The sequence below is a fragment of the Podarcis filfolensis genome (assembly GCF_964270895.1).
Source record: "Podarcis filfolensis genome assembly, chromosome: 11".
Lineage (NCBI taxonomy): Eukaryota > Metazoa > Chordata > Lepidosauria > Squamata > Lacertidae > Podarcis > Podarcis filfolensis.
In genome coordinates, this window is record NC_139613.1 from 40,314,126 (window position 1) to 40,328,255 (window position 14,130).

Below are 14,130 nucleotides of genomic sequence, written 5' to 3' on the forward strand. Positions count from 1 at the left end.
AATCCAGAATGCGGCAGCTAGACTGGTGACTGGGAGAGGCCGCCAAGACCATATAACGCCAATCCTGAAAGATCTTCATTGGCTGCCAGTACGTTTCTGAGCACAATTCAAAGTGTTGGTGCTGACCTTTAAAGCCCTAAATGGCCTTGGTCCTGTATACCTGAAGGAGCGTCTCCACCTCCATCATCCAGCCCGGACACTGAGGTCCAGCGCCAAGGGCCTTCTGGCAGTTTCCTCACTGCGAGAAGTGAGGTTACAGGGAACCAGGCAGAGGGCCTTCTCGGTAGTGGCACCTGCCCTGTGGAACGCCCTCCCAGCAGATGTCAGGGCAATAAACAACTATTTTACTTTTAAAAGACAACTGAAGGCGGCCTTGTTTAGGGAAGTTTTTAATGTCTGTTGCTGTATTGTTTTTAATATTCGGTGGAAGCCGCCCAGAGTGGCTGGGGAAACCCAGCCAGATGGGCGGGGTATAAATAATAAATATTATTATTATTATTATTAACACAACTAGTATCAAACAGCAGTTTCAAGCATGGTTAGAAATGTGGTTGTGCTACCATGATCGGTGTTAGAGAATCAAATTTAGAAGCGCCTTCAGAAGTCATCCAGTCTGTGACCAACCTCTGGATGCTAGAAATCTACTCCTACAACAAGCCTGAAACACAGTCACCCAGACCTTACTTAAAGAAGAGCCCACCACCTTCTGAAGTAGTCTCATCCACTGTTGAACTTGTGCCTTCAGGAATTGCTTCCTAATGTATAGTCTAAATCATTTTATTGTAGTTCGAACCTACTGGTTCAGATCCTATCCTCACTGATTTCAATGCAGCCATTAACACCGCATCACTGATAGCTCTCAAACAGCAGAAAAGAGACAACAGAAATACTGGGGAAAGGCAGGAGGAAAAAGATAAGGGAAACTGATACGAAATAGCGGTCTGTGTTAAAGAAGTAATTTTACTGCTTCCCCAAGTCCCTCCCCACAGCTCTGTAAAATATTTTTTTTGGGTTTAATAATTAAGTCACATTAGATATTTTGCACAGGGAGAAAAGAGATAAATGGAGGAGCTCTGCCTTCAACAGAACTGGGGAAACGACTTATGCATTGAAACAGGAAGATCTTTACATCTATGTGCAGTTCATGTGAGCATGGGAAAAGGAAGGAGGTCCTGCTCAGCCTTGCTGGCTCCATTTGGATTTTCTTGTGGTATTTTGTGGAAGGTAAAGGCCACTATTGGGAGTGACATTTATGAAATGTAACTCTAAAAAACCCAGAACACAAATCGCAATGCTGAAAGTACTTTTAAAAAAAGAAAGGAAAGAAAAGTGAGTGTCACTGTAAATGACATTCCCCCACCCCAACTTACTTTAAACTATTTTAAATAGCAAATTAGCCTGGCGCAGAGTGGATTTTTTTTTTCCTTACAGGAGAGATGAAAGGTTAACTGTCTGAGAGAGAATAATATGTTTGACATCTATTTAGGGAAGAAAGGGTTTGTTAATAAAAGCAGAGCCCCACTTGATGTTCCTAATGCTTCTTAGTGTTTGCATACACTTCCAAATAATTAGGGAATCTTACACCCCCTTCTTTCCCTACAACAAAAAAAGAAGGGTAGGAACCCAGAATGGAAAATAAAAAAGCCATTTCAGACCCCAGTGCCTTGTTTGCTGGCTTTGACAGAGGTCCTTGGAGGTCGGAGTGACTGACAAGTCTTTGGTAGCTGAGGGACTGCAGATAATGCACATACCATCTCTTGAGACACAAGAGCTCTGAGTGCTACTCACCATATTTAATAGGGGAAGGAGAGGCAGTGGTTGGAACAATGCAGCGAGCAGGATGACTCAAAGATTACAAATAGCTTCCTCAGCCAATTAGTTCCAATTAGAAAAGCAGGAGGGTACTGTAAACCTTGCAGACAGCAACAAGTGCCTCCCCTAACTCGCTCTCTGGCTCTCACAGAGCTACTTTGGTAACCACTTTCTAGAATGCATCTCTTAACTGGCCAAGAATACTTGCCTCGGCTCCCCTGAGAGAAAATGTGTTGTACATGTCACTACACCAGTAAAGTTCCTTTAAAAAGGCAATTGCAGCTGGGTGCAAAGGCTTCAGTTTCAATAACCTATGGCAGCCCGAGCGCTCAGACTGGGATTTCATAAAGTGCAACTGAGAGAAAACCACAGTTTAAATAAAATGAGAAGCAGCATTGTCAACAGAACCCCATGCTGTGAGCGCACAACAGTCCTAGCAGGCAATCTTTTGAACAGGATAGCTATGAAGAGCGATGGGGTGGCATGCTATTTCTAGCACTAACACTCTGGATTTTGCAATATCTGGGTTATATTCCCTTCATGTGGATTGGTAGGCACTAGTTTTTCTTTGCAAGTTAATAGGATGCAATTACAAGAGGAAGTTTTGTTCCTCTCATAGAATCTGAGCATGCTTTCCTTCTCTGTCTTTCTGACTAATAACATCAAACTATTGTATTAAGCAGACTTTACATTTATCGAGGAAAATATTACCTCCTTTGGTGTGTCATTACATTAGCTTAGAGGCTGTGCTTTTCATTTTGCACCCAAAAAAGTACTCTTATTGCACTGAAGTGTGAAGCATCAGTTCCTACTGCCTTCAGACTACTTTTTCCATCCTTAACTCCCACACACAACTGGAGACAAGTAGCAGCATCAACTGCCTGATGAAGACTTGTAAAAAAAAATCAGCAGGCATTTTAAGTAAGCTTTTCTGATTTTCTGGTTATTTTTAGCAAATCAGTATCCGTTTTGTATCACTTAGAAACCATGGTGCTAAGAGGTATAAAAATGTCTGAAATAAATAAATGCAGAAATTTAACTTCATGTTATGCAACACTTACCACAATGGTTCTCAATATGAGACATAAGCACACTCTGCCCATGTGGGAACTACACATATTTTAAGGTTTCCCCTGTTCCTGGGAGGCTTGCTTAGACAACACTGATATATGCCTTGTCTAGGCAACAGTTGTCCATGCATTTATCTCAGGACTGGCATGTGCAGCCATAGGCACTCAGGCATCCATGAAAGATGCAAGTATCCTTTTCTTCTTCATAAAGTGAAAAGCTGTTTGACCAACCACATACCACAAACACTGCCTTTTTTATCAGCCAAAATGACCTCACACCAGTCATATTCAAACAATCAGAGTGCTCAGTGTTTTCTAGAATGCATTAATTAGTTAAAATGTTTTGGGGATACCTTCGCCAAGAAAAAGCCTTATACATAAGACACTACTGTGAAATACAAATAGCATTATTCTACATTTAAAAAACAACAACTGCTGTTACAGAGGGCACATAGGAAGCTGTCTTATACTGATCCAGGCAACTGGTCCATCACATTCAGTGCTTGCACTAACCAGCAGCATTTCTCCAGGGTCTGAGATGGGACATTTCCATCCCTACCTGGTGATGCTGAGAACTGAACCTAAGTTATTATGCATGAAAAGAAGATGCTCTGCTGCTGAACTAGCATTTCATTTATAGGTATCGAAAATCAACCAATATATTTAAGGTTCAGTTACTTTATAAACAAATCATGAGTAGATGGTTGAAAAAGTAGTTTCACTTAGGTATTTACAAAGCAGAGAAGACACTTTAGAAGCGTTTTCAGTTCAGCAGCGCTAAAATCTAAACTAATAAAGGGAAGAAAACCTACAGTGTGTTTCTTCCCACCCTGCTTTGAACCATAAATGCTGTTCTGCTGCCAGTACCAAGCTAGATGAAGAGTGCAGCTATGACACAACACAGGTACTTAACTTTTACAGAATTTTTCCAACTGTGGCTTCGTTTTCCATCTTTAAAAGGAGCCCTCATTTAATCACAGAGGGACTGCCAAGCCATTTCAGCGTCAGCAATGACCCAGCCGTAATCACAAAACACACATGTAAATACCAGGTTTCTTCTGAGCCAAGTTACTTTGATGCTTCATAAATCACAAGGCTATGCCGAAGTAAACAAAAAGTGTTTTCACAGTGTTCTGAAACTGTATTTCTTCACACCAGCTAGGTGTGATAAGGTCTGCATATAGCACTGTGGGCTTTTCACTAAGGGCCATAGATGGAGAAAGGCCACACAAAAGCCCTATTCATGCATTCCAAAGAATATAAGGACTTAAATCGAGGAGGGGGAGTATCCTGACCTTCAGAGGGACGTTCCTATGGGAGTTTTGAAGTGCATTTAATTGAACTTGCTTACAAGTCCCTTCCGTATCTTCCAGCTCTATGTGAAGCACATATGCCCACTGCATGCAGAAACATTGGAGGCAGTGGCTGTGTGTACATACATGCTCCTTGCTCCACAATTTAAGCCCTCACAAGTTCTTTTGCTGTCGTGAATAGGACTAAACTGGCCCAAACCTTCCAGGAGAAATTGCAGATAGTCACGAATGTGTTAAAATCAGAGGTGTGCACAGGCAACAAGGTCCAGTTCAAACCCTTCACTTGGGAAAACAGCACAGTTTGGCTTGGAATGATTCAGAGACGGGCTAACTTGGGAAACTTGGGGAAACAGAAGCTGCATGCCCCTGCCGCTTAATATTATGGGAAATTAAACCAAAAATGGCTAAAACATTTTTCGCTTTTTAAGAAAATTTGATAATTTGATATTAGCAAGCCTATTTCATCACAGTAATTAAAATGATATGTGTTAAATGTATTTAACTTAAGGCTGCTGCATCAACCTAGATTTTCAGTCATAACTGTGAATTTCCTTTGGCAGATTTAGCACTGACCATAGCTTTTACTTAACTGTAAAGGTTTGTTGTGAGAAGTCATGACTGCATGCATCTTTGGGCTGCCTGCACTATGCATTACCTAAGCCCCTTCCACCTATCTGTAATGTGAAGGCCTTGCTCTTAAATGGTGCTGCCTGAGTTTAGGGTGGGAGCTGCTCAGCACAAAAGTAAAAACTGTTTTGAAGACATGGCTGAAACTCCGATCCTTCCCACCGAAAAGAAGAATTCTTCAGTGCTAAAGGGGGGGGGGAAAACTGAGGACTGACCTCTACATTCATAAGGATGAGAAGAATTTTGGGCGTGAAAGACCTGAGTAGTCATGCTTCTAAAATATGTCTATTTATATACATTATTTCAATATACCCTTCATGCTACCATAGCATTTCAGTGTGCTGACATGACTTTTCGAAAATGCTATCTAGAGACTGTTCAAAGCACATAATTGAATAACGTTCCTACACTTCTCCGCAAATTCAAATCAGTAGTCGATGAACATATTTCCAACAACATAAACAAAGAGCATTAGACTAAAATTATAAAATCATTATATTAGTCCTACAAGAAGAATGAGGCTTATTTATTGTCTGTAATCAAATTTTTAACGGTGCAAGAAATTACCTACTTAATAAATTAATTTGCATTCCTCAGTTCTACATTTTACTATCAGCCTGGTGAAAGAATAAGTATTGTTAAGCTACAATATGCATTTCAGAAGTTCCCACACTAAGGAATGTAAATGGAATGTCAAACAGGATGGTACTTAAATACTCCCACCCTCACCATATTTAGGACTCTCATTTAGCATTTTATCTACCTCTTTAAGTGACAACTCTACCACATAGCTAAGGAGAGGAGCAGGGTAAACATCACCCTATAGTAACACGTCCTCCTTTAAAATATTTTTTTTAAAAAAAATGACAGAATGACTGTGGCCTTGAATCACAGTACCCTCAGTTCTAGCTAGGAGCATGTTTTCAGATCCTATTGAATGGAAATAAACAGTTGAATTACCTGAAAATAAGAACTGGTAGCACTCTTCCAATTAAACATTACAAAGCTTTTCCGTAAAAGAATTGCATTTAAAAAAACATAGATATGAGAGTTAATGTATTGCTATTAACTTTTGTTATTATAGTGTGATGCTATTCATGCTCACTCAGAAGTGAGTTGCATTGAGCTCAACTATATATAGGACTGTAGCAAGAGGCGTAAAACTTGACTGCATAGGCACATCTCTAGCCAAAGGGCTAGAGATATCCCAGATATACTTTTTCTTGGTTTTTAAAGCCACACGGAGGGACAGAAGGTATATACCACCTAATCCTATGAAGACTGAGGATCTGCAGAGAAATCGGTTTGTAAGCTGTAGATTCTAGGTCACAAACCCCCAATATCCCCTCAGCCACTTATTTTTCCAGCTTAGTCTGTGCCTTCCCCACAGAGAGGGACAGATGGCACCAGGCAAGCATATCACAAGATAGATAGATATATTTTTTGTAGTAGTGATTAGTCTGGATTGGAAAACAACATACGGTGAATAATTTGCTCTCTTTTTTCTCTTACTTGTCTTAATCCAAACACATTGAACTCCACCAAAGTCAGAGGTCCCAAATGTGTCCTTTCCCCTCAGACCTTTCATCTGCTCCTTTCATTCCATTCTCTGGGCACAGCACAAAGGTCCTTAAAAGCTACGACATAAAATAGCAACGTACGACAGCTACCGTGTGGAAATGAATGAATCACACAGGTCAAACTGGAGCCCAAGCACAACATCTGGGAAAGCCATTCATCACGAAGGCAGTGCTGTGCAGACTTGATGAGTATGTAGCTGTCACAGATATGCAGAGCCTTCCTCTTTATCTCCATCAACACATGTATCATCTTTCCTACAATTCTAGCAATGAGGCACCTGGTCTCTAAGATGGGTGGCAACTACAGTAACTTACTGTCCAAACTATTCCAGCTGAGCATTACAGCTGGACAACGTTAGCAAGCTTCCCTTTGTATCTGCCATTGCATCCTTCTGGACGGTCTGGAATATTTATTTCATCCATAGATTTGGGTTGTGCTAATATATCTCTCGGACCTGGTTTGGAACCGTCAGAGCAAATCTGCGAGGGCGTGTCCTTGCAGGTGTTGTTCCACATTCACAAAGATTTAGTTAGTTACAACCCTATGTTTTTATTGATTCCCAGTTAACATGAAAGCAATTCAACATCTGCAAAAAATAACTATGTGATCCAGAGAATAAGCAACCCACTGGTTTCCATGAATACAAGGAGGTATGTGCAGGAAATGTGACCATCACAGAAGGCTCACTAGCATTCTTCTTAGTTTTGCATGAAAAGTTGGGTTGCCCAGATAGAATCATGGAATTGTAGAGTTGGAAGAGCACCCTGAGCACCATCTAGTCCAATACCCTACAATGCAGGAATCCTGCCCACAGCCATCCCTGGGTGGGGTCAAACCACCAACCTTCTGGTTAACAGTCAGATGCAGTGACCCACTGAGTCAACGACTAAGGCTACAATACTAACCATGTCCACAGAATTCTGTACGGGCTTCTTCCGGGTTAAGTGGGGCTAAGATAGCAGCCTAACTATTTTTACTGCTACAGATATTCACTTTTGGGGGAGATTGATTCTATGGTGAAACAAGCCTTGTTGCTCGATTCTTCTCACTCTTTGTTCTTTCCAGCTGAGTTTCCATTCAGCTGCCCCTGCAGTTGTGTGCAAATCTTTGGAGTTATATCATCCTTTCCCTCCAATCCCAAATGTATTTTTCTACAAGCTGCCAGAAAGGTTGCTTTTCAAAACAATGCCTCCTGTGTATCCTTTGCTCAACTGCATGGGGTCCCTCTCAGTTCTGTAATAGGATAAAGATGGTACAGCATTGTTACAGCAACAATATTACTCCTTTGAAATCTTTTGCCAAAAGATTTTAGAGTGCTGAAATTAACATTAGTTGCCCACAGCCCGTAATGTACGTTCTGGCTGCCATTCACTCACATTTTGATACAATACCAATTTGAGCAAGAAAGAAATCACCAGAAGTCAAAGATAAATGCACAGTATTCTAAAGAAGAGGGAAAAAGAGACCTGCCTGTTTGATCAAAAACACCAAATGAGCCTAGCTGCGCTTTCCCCAACTTCTTTGGCAGGAGACTGAAGTGAAGATAAGAGAGCTTACATAGCATAAAGCACTAATTTGCAGAGTTTAATGCAAAAGATGCACAAAAATAAACCAAAAACCAGATGGCAATCAATTGTGAATGATGAAAGAAGACCGGATGTCCCTCACTTTGATATTATTTCTTGAGAATTTTAAAATTAATTTTATAACTGGCAGAAGAACAGTTTGCCAGTTTTCAGGATATAGTTACTTCCTCCTCTTGTCCCGAAGTCCATCAATATATGTATATATTGACTGAAAACATGTAAAAGGGAATCTTGGTCATATCAAGACTCCCTTTTGTCATCATTTTAATAAATATACATAAGTGCTACTGTACACAGGTAACCTGGGCAAAGTGGGCAATAGTCTGAAGATAGCATCAAATTAAAAAACCAGAAGAATGGCAAGTTGCTAATGCAGTGGTGTAACTCCACAAACAAGGGCATGCAATTCTGAACCTACTTCCCCCAAACTGGTGGGGTGGGGGCAAATTGGCTAGAGAGAATTTATCATACATCTCTACCGATCACATTAGTTCACTGGAAGTGAATTCACTCAAGCAGGGCCTGTGTAATAAATAACACCCTATTAGTTTTTAAATCTTATCATTAATTCTGAGCTGTCTGACCTGAGGTGTCAGGCACAAAGGCCCATAGTGCAGAATATGCCCCCTATGGATACATTCACCACAATATCAGTATTCCAGACCAGTCTGAGCGAAACCAGTTTACAAAATGTAATAAGCAAGCAGTTGGGAACCCTACCTTAACTATACAAAACGTGAAACAGCAGGGAGCCCGTCTAGATTATTGAATTTCACTGGCAGCGTCAATATTGACAGGAGTCGCTGAAAGCTGGGAATTACCTTATCCATTTTACTAGATAGACTGAAAATTGGTCAACAAGTGAATAGAGGAGAACAAGGCAGATGGCAAAAGTGAATGGTGTTAAGAATGTTGTTGGTGTTAGGTATAAAAATAATTTGTTGCAAATTAGGTTGCAAAATGTGACAAAGATGGGTGTGGAACTTCTAAAACTATGCAAGTTGTATTAAGTTGTATTGCATACTAAAGGTCTCAGGCTCAATCTTCAACATTACCAATTTTTTTAAAAAAAAGGTAGCAGTGGAAAGGCTTGTCAATGTCTGAGACCTGGAAAGACACATCCCACTCAAAACATACAAGACTGTGGTAGATGGCTATCTACCAATAGATATCTACTGTGATAGATAGACTGATCTGGTAAACGTCACCTGCCTAAGCTTTGTGTACACAAAGATAACCGTGAGCTGCACTCTCATTCTTTCTTATCTCATTTGTTCACTAAAACAGAAACCTGTACTTTCCATCTGCCACAGTTATATTGGACACACTAAATTTGTATAATTCATAAAATATTATATTTGAGATTTAAGTTAAGTCAGTCAGACCCAAACCTCACAAGAAGTCAAGTCCAGTTTGCCCCTAAGCTACAACCTTATTAATATTGGAACTGCAGTTCTGAAGATTAATAATATCTACCTGAACTGTCTGGTCAAACTATATCCTTAACATTAGCATTCAACTATCTATCCAACAGCTAGCTGCAATAGCTGATCACATGCTGTCAGTCCCATTAAGAGGAAACAATGAAAACAAATTAGCAAAGATTACATTCTACATTTAGAAGGGAACAGTAGCAGAGTAAATCCAAAGGCTTATAAATGAGTAGCTCGGCATGTTACTCAGCCCAGCTGTTTTAATGAAATAGGTACAGTATACGTGCAGATATGTAAGCGGAATATCTGTTTATGCTGAGATTTCTACATTCAACTCACTTTGCACAGTACACAAATGGTATATATAGAGCCAAGCTCTATTTAAATCACTCAGTAGCTCAGCGATAGACCTCAAGCTTTTGCATACAAAAGACCACAGGTTCAATCCCTGGAATTTTTAAGTAGGGCTGGGAACTATTTCAGTCTGAAACCCTGCAGATCCACTATTGACCAGAGTTGCAAAATGTGTGGTCTTCTAAATGTTATTGGACTACAACTCAAAACATACTTGGCCCTTGGCCATGCTGGATGGGCTGATGGGAGTTGGAGTTCCACAACATCTGGAGAGCTGTAGGTTCCCCATGCCAGTTCCCCATCCCTGCTCAAGACAATAAATGCTAAGCTAGATGAATTCAAGTTATGATCTCATATATGGTAGCTTCTTATGTTCCTAAAATCACCACCCACCCCTACGAAAACGATTATTTTAAGAAATTATATAGTTTGACTTAGAAAATGTATGGAACTGGAAAAGCTTTTGCCAAGCAGGTACTGCTCTATTCTATTGGTCAGACCACAGCTGGAGTACTGTGTCCATTTCTATGCACCACAATTGAAGGAGGATATTTACAAGCTGGAACATGCGTAGAGGAGGGCAACTGAGATGGATTCAGGGTCCGGAAACAAAGCCTTAAGAGAAACCGTTGAGGGACCTGGATATGTTTAGCCTGGTCAAGAGGACGCTGAGAGGAGATATAGAATCATAGAGTTGGAAGGGACTGCGAGGATCGTCTAGTCCAACCCCTTGCAATGAAGGAATCTTTTGCCCACTGTGGGGCTTGAACCCAAGAACCTGAAATTAAGAGGGCTGTCACATGGAGGATGGAGCAAGCTTGGGTTTTTTTCTGTTCCGGAGGGTAGGATCTGAAGTAATGGCTCCAAGTTACAAGAAAGGAGATTCCAGTTAAAAAACAAGAACTTTCAGATGGTAAGAACTGTATGACCATGGAACAGTCTCCCTCATAAAATGGTGGGCTCTTCTTTCTTGGAGGTTTTTAATCAGAGGGTTGGATGGCCATCTGTCATTAATGCTTTAGCTGAGATTCCTGCATTGCACAGGGTTGGACTAGATGACCCTCATCTAGTGTCTCTTCCACCTCTACAATTCTATGATAAATCTAAGGTTTTTTTACAAAAAGGAGAAAAAAATTAAGAACAACAATAGCTTGTGGTCAAATTAAACGCTGGAACATAAAACAACATACATTCTCTTGATCACACTGTATATGCATGTTTTATTCCCCCTTCCACTTATTTCCCACTGCATATTTTGGGTATAATTCCTCAGACACTGGTTTTCTGTGTTCTCAATTCATTTCAATAGGGTTTGTGTGAGAAAGATTCTACCAGTAATCTACCAATGCATCTCACTCCATTCATGTGAAACAGAAAAGCTTTTCTACGAGTTTAGAAGGGAAGACACCAATATGCAGATAAATTTGTACTATGAAAAGAACAAAAGGTGCATTTCAGAGCTGTGTATAAAACAAAGTAGTATGGAATAAAATGTTGGGCAAAAGATACATTATTTTCAATCTAAATGCACTGTCTGGATTACAAAATAAAATAAAATAAAATAAACCTTACTGCCAGAGTAACTGGTAAGTAAGTGGATTCTATGCCACCTAATGATAATGATAATGATAATGATAATGATAATGAAGATAAAAAAATAAAAATGCCATACGTTGGATTTCCCCAGACATTACCAGGATTTCAAATTTGGAACAGACATCCAGCGGGGAGGATTTCAAAAAGCAATTTTAAAACCACTGGGTTGGGGTTTTTTTTGGCATTTTTGTAAACAAAAAAGCTCGATTTCAGTGGTTTCCTATATATTTAAAAAAGGCTCAATAATTTTGGGAATTTATAATAATAAATTCTTTATACCCCACCCTGCCCTTCTGGATGGGTTGCCTCAGCCACTCTGGGCAGCTTCCAACACATATATAATAATAAAACATCAAACATTAATAGTAGCAATCTGATCCAATATAAAAAGTCACAATAAGTCAGTCTTTCTATCCTCCTCCTGATAAGGCAGTATGGTCAATACTGCTACAGGACAGAGTAACATCTTTTATTGATAATTTTAATGCTGGGGGTGGTGGGTTGCAAACCATGAAGTGCTATATAAATTTTGTTAAATGAAACAAAGTAATATAAATGCCTATTTCTTATCTATAGCAAGCCAAGTCCACTGCAACTCGAATACTGCATTAAATACAGTTATTCAAAATATGCCTTAAGGTTACTTTAACTACTACTTGTATCTAGGGATACCGTTCCGTTTGAACAGCCTAAGAATGTGAACAGAATTCTTAGAGGATGAGGTCAACACTTGTGTGCTTGACCCTTGACCCTCCCTTGCTGAAGGCAGACAGAGGTCAGTAGCTGAGTGGGAAGTGGGGGGTGGTGATATCTGTTTACTTGAGAGAAGGGAAAATACTAACACATTTTAAAGCAGCTGTGGTAAAAATCCTTACTGGACCATTATAGTGGATAATTTTCAGACAGATTATAATACTCCATTTTTGTATAAGGTGTTGCATGGAATGTAGAAACCCAGTTATTATTATTTTTCTGAATTAAATAGATAACATGGATGCATTTTTTATTTGTTTTTTCGTCTAGTTTCAGATTGCTGAGATGGAATTGGTTGCCCTGGCAGGTTATCTATGCCAGGAATGAGACAGGGAGAGTGTGCCCCAATTGGTTCTGCTGGATATCATAACAGCTTTCAATACTGTCTGTCACAGTATCCTTCTGGGCTGCTTGCTTCAGATGGGACCCCAAGAAACCTTCCTAGAAGATTGTGATGCAAGAAACTTCCACTTGCTGTCTAGCAGGATTCCATCTTGCTGTTCAATATATACAGGAAACAAATAGAGGGCATCACCTGGAATCTTCTGTCGTCAATATGCTGACAATATGCAGATCTACTTACGCTTTACATCTAACTCCATGCAGAAGCAGTGGGGATTCTGAACCACTGTCCAAAACTGGTGATGGGCTAGATGAGACTAACAAACCAAAACTTATGGGATTATTGTAACATGCTCTACATAGGACTGCTTTAGAAGACTGTTCACGAACTTCTGCTGGTTCAAAACACAGCAGCAAAACTCCTTAAAGGGTGCTGGCACAACTCTTCATTTATACCAGCTGCTGTGGCTGCTAGAACATTTCTGGGATCAAGTCAAAGTGCCGGGTATCACCTTCAAAGCTGAACTGCTCTGACAAATTCCATCTGCTACATTTAGCAGGAGACACCATTCAATGTTTACCATCGCCATCAGAAATATGTTCTCTCCTTAGTTGTTTTTGTTATACAGTACATGTTTTCTTGTTTCAGCAACCCTTTGACCTTTATTTATGCAGTTTGGTTCTTCCTCCCAATAACTTTTTAAAAACTTGTTGTGCTTTTCTGTTTTCAAATTGTTATATTGTCATTTTTTAAAAAAAGTGTTGAGTTAATTGCTTTAGACATTTCATTAACAAGTTAAAAGGAGGGATAGGTAAAGGTAAAGGTAAAGGGAACTCTAACCATGAGGTCCAGTCACGGATGACTCTGGGGTTGCGGCGCTCATCTCGCTTTACTGGCCGAGGGAGCCGGCATACAGCTTCCGGGTCATGTGGCCAGCATGACTAAGACACTTCTGGCGAACCAGAGCAGCGCACGGAAACGCCGTTTACCTTCCTGCTAGAGCGATACCAATTTATCTACTTGCACTTTGAGGTGCTTTCGAACTGCTAGGTTGGCAGGAGCAGGAACCGAGCAATGGGAGCTCACCCCGTCGTGGGGATTTGAACCACCGACCTTCTGATCGGCAATCCCTAGGCTCTGTGGTTTAACCCACAGCACCACCCGTACATAAATACAGTTAAGTTTCCAATAGAGGAACTGTGTACAAATTTAGGCTCCCCCATCTGTCCTTAATCTCTGAATTATAGTTAAGGTATGAGCTGATCTATGTCTGCATCAGCCCTGTGTCCCTACTGACAAGGTCTCCCCCTGTGCTTGTGTGAGGATTTTCTTTTAGTTCAGTTCAACTACCAAAGTTCAAATATATCCCATATAACGTGAAAGTGCTCACATAACAATAGATACTGAACACAAAGTGTGGAATAAAGGTGAATGCGGGGGGGGGGGGAGAGATTCATTGAAGGGAACAGGGAAGGAAATAATTTAGTTCAAAATCAAAAGGTACAAATTTAATAAATTAATAATAATCTTTCTTTCAGAGATAAGTATTTTTTTTCCAAATTCCTGCTCTTCAAACTATCCAGAATGTACAATTACACATGCAAGCATGCACGCGCACACACATTATAATTGCAAACAAGAAGAGCATGGTGAAATGTATCT

At 40.2% G+C, this 14,130-nt stretch overlaps 1 protein-coding gene and 1 long non-coding RNA gene across 5 annotated transcripts in view; one reads left to right on the top strand and one right to left on the bottom strand.

Moving 5' to 3' along the window:
* The window catches only part of EFNA5 (ephrin A5), a 214,962-nt gene that overhangs the window by 95,319 nt on the left and 105,513 nt on the right, over nucleotides 1-14,130 (bottom strand). The window lies entirely within an intron of this gene.
* On the top strand, nucleotides 12,102-13,199 carry LOC310745132. Its single transcript, XR_014539969.1, has 2 exons — nucleotides 12,102-12,147; nucleotides 12,396-13,199. It is a non-coding gene; the product is annotated as an uncharacterized lncRNA (long non-coding RNA).